This window comes from Mus caroli, chromosome X, assembly GCF_900094665.2.
Source record: "Mus caroli chromosome X, CAROLI_EIJ_v1.1, whole genome shotgun sequence".
NCBI lineage: Eukaryota > Metazoa > Chordata > Mammalia > Rodentia > Muridae > Mus > Mus caroli.
Genome location: NC_034589.1, coordinates 45,271,399 through 45,278,390, shown reverse-complemented (window position 1 = coordinate 45,278,390; position 6,992 = coordinate 45,271,399). Strand labels below are relative to the sequence as shown.

At 39.9% G+C, this 6,992-nt stretch overlaps 1 long non-coding RNA gene across 1 annotated transcript in view; it reads left to right on the top strand.

Moving 5' to 3' along the window:
* The window catches only part of LOC110286160, a 2,388-nt gene extending 1,772 nt beyond the window's left edge, over positions 1-616 (top strand). Inside the window, exon 3 of the long non-coding RNA XR_002377121.1 lies at positions 539-616. This is a non-coding gene — a long non-coding RNA (uncharacterized LOC110286160). The remainder of the gene's footprint in view (positions 1-538) is intronic.
* The last annotated feature ends 6,376 nt before the right edge of the window (positions 617-6,992 follow it).

Below are 6,992 nucleotides of genomic sequence, written 5' to 3'. Positions count from 1 at the left end.
TTTTTTTGGTTTTTGAGACAGGGTTTCTCTGTGTAGCCCTGGCTGTCCTGGAACTCACTTTGTAGACCAGGCTGGCCTCGAACTCATCTCTGAAATTTCTATCGTTTTCTCTTAATGGACTGGGGGCAGGGATGCTTCATGTAATCAAACCTTCTGTGTGGCTCCCCAAAGCTCTGGATGAGCTCAAGACATCAGTACTCACCCTGATTTTTATTTATTTATTTTTTTGCTTACGTCTTTTCCTGGGCTCTTGCCTCTTAGAAAACTAGGGTGAATATTACAGCTCTGCAAATTTTCTGGGATGCGAATCTCAAATTTCCTTAGATGGAGAGGGAGTCCAAAATCCTCTTACTCTTAAGAGTCAGACATTCTAAGATTGCCAGTGTTATTCATGTTTAAGTCTGTGTAAATAATTGAGCTTATTAATGTTTGAAGTAACACAACCCCATTTGCACTCTCAACAGAAGGCAAACTTGTTTTAGAAATAGTAACTCACAGTTCACTTACTTGGTGTGTGTGTGTGTGTGTGTTTATTCAGGTGAGTCTGCAGATCTGGCAAAGAAGAGCTCGTGGAAGACTTCAAGGTTGCACTCCTGGAATATGCCTTGGCCATGTCAAAGTGCTAACAGTGCAGGTAGCTTTTTGAGTTCTACTGCAGTGCCAGCACTTCTTACATTACCATGGTGATTTAATCAGAGGCCACTGAACCTGGTTTCTGCATAGTTAGGTTGTGCATGTTTTTGAGCTGCTCCTTGTAATGTGTCTCTTGTGTTAAGGTGCATCTAGTGCTGTTAGTGAAGCAGCTTACAATCTACTGCCCTAAATGCCCCTTCTCGCACAGGCTACTTCTTACCCTGCATTTGAAAAGCATATCTTGAGAAATGATTTGAATGGCACAAACTTCAAAGGCTCTTTCAGTGTTCCCCGGAGAAACAGATGGCGGAGACTGTGTAGTATACAGTTGAGTGTAGAAGAACAAGCTCGGATCCTAGTAGTGCCAAAGTGCTCATAGTGCAGGTAGTTTATGTATCACTCTACTGCAGTGTGAGCACTTCTAGTACTCTTGGATCAACCAAGGTCTTGTTGAAGCAACTACAGTGCAAGGACATTGCTACTTACGATTAGTTTTGCAGATTTGCAGTTCAGCGTATATGTGAATATATGGCTGTGCAAATCCATGCAAAACTGATTGTGGGAATGTGTACCTTTCTGCATCGTAATGGACACCTTTATGCACATCTTCAGTATCCATGCCCATTCATCCTCAGGTGGGGATTAGTGGCATTCCTTGTGTTAGATATAAAGTATTGCACTCGTCCCGGCCTGAGGAAGAAAAGAGGCTTTTTAATCATCTTTTAGTTTCTGAGTATTGTAAGTTATGTTAGACTGTAATTATGAAATGAAATGTTTTGCTGTTATCAGGTGGATCACGATGCAATTTTGGTTAGTGTGATAGGAGGAAAATTGCACGGTATCCATCTGTAAACCGCAGGACCTTTGTGGACAGCCGTCTATCAGTGCTATAGTAAGATTGATTGTAAAATCCTTTAGCTAGTCATTGCTGTGAACACATTTGGAGTGTAATTTTTTAAAACTACATATTTTTAAATATATTTGAAATCCTGACATTTTGATTGCACTGAATGTAAACAAACCTGAAATTTGCAAAATAAAGCTGATATATAAGTCTGAAAAAATGGGCTTTCTTTTTCCTTTTTTAAAAGAGTCTATTTTATTTATTTATTTAATATATGACAAGTACACTGTAGCTGTCTTCATAGACACCAGAAGAGGGCATCAGACCCTATTACAGATGGTTGTGAGCTACCATGTGGTTGCTGGGATTTGAACTCAGGACCTCTGGAAGAGCAGTCAGTGCTTTTAACCACTGAGCCATCTCTCCAGCCTGGGGTTCTCTTTAAATTAGCAATACTATTGGCTTTTCTAAAATAGAGTCTTGGTATGTAGCTCTGGTTAGCTTGGAACTCAATTTGTAAACTAGGCTAGCCTTGAACTTACGGAGATCTGTGTGCTTCTGCCTCTAGAATGCTGAGATTAAAGGTAGGCACCCCTCCACTCCTAGATTTCCAGCATGTACATCTATCTATCTATATCTATCTATCTATCTATCTATCTATCTATCTATCTATCTATCTATCTATCTATCATCTATCTATCTATCTACTTATTTAGTGTGTGTGGCATGTGGTGATTTGAGAACAACTTTAGGAAGCTAGTCATGTGGGTCATGGACATACATCTTAGATTTCTTAGGCCCGATGGCAAGTGCCCTTCCCCCACTGAGCTGAAAACACATTTTATAGGGTATGTCTTGAAGGAACATTTGAACATAGCTGAACAATAGTTTGTGTTGAGTCTTCAGTTTTATCACTACTGAAAACCCTGCCAGTCCCATCTCCAGAGAGTGACTGTCATCAAGTGAGCCCTCAGGATTTGCCTTTGTAACCCAGTCTCAGGTGCTGATGGTGCTTGCCCAAAGAACTATAGGTTAAAAAAGAAAAAAGCCCGGTTATCTATTTTAAGTTTCAAATTCATAAAGTTGAAAGGACTCGGGCACATTTTTACCCCACTTTCTCATTTTGCTTCATATGTTAATGTTAACACTGCCCTGTCTTTGGTAGGTGGAAAAAATAGGCATGTGTTGGTTTTACCTACATGAACATTAAGTTCTCATCAGAAGGGAGAAGTATCACTATGTGTCATTCTTTGTGCCTTGGAATTTCCCAACTTTGAAAGCCTTTTATTATTTTGGGGGGCCCTCATTACATAGGTTCAATTTAGTAAGAATTTTTTTACTGAATTATACTTCACCTTTGAGCTAGTTCCCTAAGCTTCCATTTCATTAGGGAAAATACAGTGATAACATTGGTCCTACACCAGTGAGGTGGGGCTTCTGTTCTCCTTGGGAGGTGAAGAGTGGTCAAGAACATGGATTTTAACTGCTGTGATGACATGAAATCTTAATGAAAAGAGATGGAGGCTAGTAAATTCTCTATTAAGTATGTAGGATTTTCTTAAGTCACTAATGTTTGAAGTAATTACAGAAACAAAATAATGAGATACTTCCTGTGCTGTCTATGACTTAGTATTTTATTGGTGCCTAATTGTAGATAAGTTTGATGTGGAAGCAAAGATCTCCTTCCCTTCTAATAAAGTAGATAAAAAAGTGGGGATTAAAGCTTATTTGTTATAATCTTTAGTACTACTAGGGGTCTGCTTTAATACAAGTGTATTGCTATTTGTAGTTCACTGGTACTTAAGGTGCCATGTATCCAGAAGGTAACTGTAGTTACTAGTTTTACTAGGCATGTCTCAAGGGGCTAGGGTACATCACTGCCTCCTAAGAGTCCCAAGACCTTTGTCTGAAATTAAAATGATGGCTGATCTTGATCATAGGGCCTTTGTAAGTCTTGAAAATTAAATTTATTATTTTATTTTTGGAAACAGGTGGTTCCTCCCCCACCCCCACCCCCATAGCCTTGGCTGTCCTGCAACTCACTCTAAATCAGGCTGGCCTTGGACTTAGAGATCTTCCTGCCTCCTGAGTTCTGGGATGAAAGCTGTGTGTCACCACTGTTCTGCGAAAATTAGGGTTTTATTCTTGTTCAAGTTACACATGAGAAGTGGACCACTTGCCTAGCATGTGAGAGGCACTGGGTTCCATCTCCTGCACCACAAACAAAAAGTTAGACTATAAAATAATTGTCTTGTCTTGTGCTTAATGTCATTTGTGTAGAGCATTTGTGAGTGAGGAGATTTATATTGGTTATGGGAAGAGTTAATAATATATGTATTCAGACCCATATAGATAATCATTTTCTGATCATCCCGGTAAGTTTAGTGGACAGCTACCAAGCAAAATTATTACCTTTGAGTTAGAAGGTAGTCTCATGGGCTTCTCAAAGGTATTGGATCTTCGTTGCTGGAAAAGTCAGTGTGACATAGCGACTAATTAAACCAATTAGTTATGATAAACAGTGATTTGGAAGTTGAGGTGTGGCTTTAGAAATTGTCATTAGTTTTGAAACAGAGCACAGCAAAAGGGGTGTAGAAACTATGGTACAAAATTTTAGGTGAGTCGAGCAGGGTGGCTCCCACATTTAATCCAAGTACTCAGGCAGAGACAGATGGATCTCTGAATTCAAGGCCAGCTCAGTCTACAAAGCAAAGTCCAGGACAGCCAGGGCTGTTATACAGAGAACTCTGTCCCAAACAAACAAATAATTTATTATTATTAACTGAAAGAATCCTTACTCCCAAGTTGTAGTCCATCCAGGTTTACTCTACCAAGAAAGCAGACTTGAGCAGTGATTGGTTGAAGGTTTGTCAAGTAACCCATCAGAGATCAATCTGATAAATTCCAATTTGTAAACAGGGAGGGAAGCATCGAACGTGGACAGGTTGTGGCAGAAAGTACTTCCCAAAAGCAATGTCAAAGGGAATAGGCCCCAAGTAGAAGGAACACAGGTGGAGCAGACCAAGGAGGGGCTTTGAAGGCAGTTGTTTCCAGAAGAAGCAAGAGAAGGAATGGGTACTCAAAGAACTGCACTGAGAAGCTGGGGGGGGGGGCGTAGAAAAGAGAGAGCTGGGTTCAACTCCAAAGACAAGTATTAAAAACAAAGGAACTGTTGAATTCAAACCATCTCATATGTGTGAGGGGACAAGTAAGCTAGGACCGGATCACAGAATTCTGTCCCAATGAGACAGAATGATAGGTTCTTAGGTTTCAGTTTGGTAAGGTCTACCTGCCAGCAGTGAAGTGCCCATTTGGCCAATTGGGCCAGAGGCCAGTAGGCTATTTTCTAAGTGGGAGACAAGGGTTTGATTCATGACAGGAGGAGGGCCAAATAAATATAGGCTAAGGTATCTCTCAACAAATTCATGGACATATTTAATAAAATTTTACCCACCATCTCAACAAGATAGCTTCTAACCTTTTCTATAATTCCAAAAGCCATTTGCAAGAATATATAGCAGAAAATGGTTACATAGATACTGGAGGAGGTGTCTTAGTTGGCTTGTTACTGCTGTGGTAAGGAACACCATATCCAAAAGCAAGTTGGGAAAGAAATGGTTTATTTAACTTTATAGTTTACAATACTTTATGAAAGGAAGTCTGTGCAGAAACCTGGAGGCAGGAGCTGATGCAGAAGTCATGGAGGAGTGCTGCTTACTGACTGGCTTGCTTTCTACAACTTGCTCATCCTGCCTTCGTATACAACTAAGGACCACCAGCCCAGGGATGACACCACTTATAACATGCTGGGTCCTCTTACATCAATCAAGAAAATCCCCTACATTCTAGACAATCTGATAGGGGCATTTTTTTTCTTAATTGAGGTTCCCTTCTCCAGATGAGTCTAGTTTATGTCAAGTTGACCATAAACAAACAAAACAAATCTCAAGAATGGTAGCAGAAGAGATGGCTCTCTAGTTCAGTTCACTGGCAGTTATTCCAGAAGACCTGGGTTTGAGTCCCATCATCTACGTGGTGGTTCACAGCCATCTGTAATTGGAATCCCAGGGAATCTGATGTCCTATTCTGTCTTCTGCAAGCACCAGGCAGGCATGCCCATAGTATACAGACATACATACAGACAAGACACCCATACACATAAAAATGATTTTAAAAAGTATGGGGGGTGGATGTGGATGTGCAGGGTGTTGATAAAGCTCAGAAGGTAAAGGTGCTTCCTACCAGATCTGACAACCTGAATTCTATTCCTGGACTGACATGGTGGTAAGAGAGAAAAGACTATTGCAAGTTCTCTGACCTTTAAATGTGTCATGACCCACACATATACTCATAAGTAAATAAATGCAATAAATACAAACAAAATATTGGTGAGAATAAATTATGTGAAACTTTCACTAGTACATAAAACCTATTATACAGTACTATTTAAAAAGTGATGCTCAGGGCTGGTGAGATGGCTCAGTGGATAAGAGCACTGACTGCTCTTTCAGAGGATCTAGGTTTGATTCCAAGCACCCATATGGTGGTACAACAATCTGTAACATCAGTTCCAGGAAATCTGGCACCAGGCATGTGTGTGTGTGTGTGTGTGTGTGTGTGTGTGTGTGTGTGTGTGTGTGTGGTGTGTGTATGGATATGTGTGTATGTATATATACAATACTCATACAATAAGTAAAAAAAATTTTAAAAAGATTTATTTATTTATTTATTATATGTAAGTTACAATGTAGCTATCTTCAGACACTCCAGGAGATGGCGTAAGATTTTGTTACAGATGGTTGTGAGCCACCATGTGGTTGCTGGGATTTGAACTCAGGACCTTTGGAAGAGCAGTCGGTGCTCTTAACAGCTGAGCCATCTCTCTAGCCCCCATAAAATTTTTTTGTTTGTTTTGTTTTGTTTTTGGATTTTTCGAGACAGGGTTTCTCTGTGTAGCCCTGGCTGTCCTGGAACTCACTCTGTAGACCAGGCTGGCCTCGAACTCAGAAATCTGCCTCCCTCTGCCTCCCAAGTGCTGGGATTAAAGGCGTGTGCCACCACTGCCCGGCAAAAAATTTTTAAAAAGTGATATGTGTTGGTGAGACTTTTGCTCTCTTGTACAGGTTGAAGTAAGTATTTAGATTATGATTAGGATGCTGTTCCAAATTAGTAAAGAAAAGATGAAATTGCCAATAAAGTTAGCTGGGATAATTGGTTAGCTATTTTGAAAAGCAAACAACTATAGTTTTCCATCCCTCATGAGAAAACAATTGAGGATGGATGAAGGGTTGGTTATACATGTGAATCTCCACTTGTTATTCTCTACTTTCTCTATTATTCATGATGGTTTAGTACTTTAGTATTTTTATACATGAATATAATATATTTAGATCACATCCACTCTGTGTTCCGCCACTCCAATTCCCCCTGGCTTTCCCCTTACATTTCCCTCCCCCACCTTCATGTCCTTGGTTTTTTAAGGACTAGCATCTTTTTAAAAATTATTTATTTATTT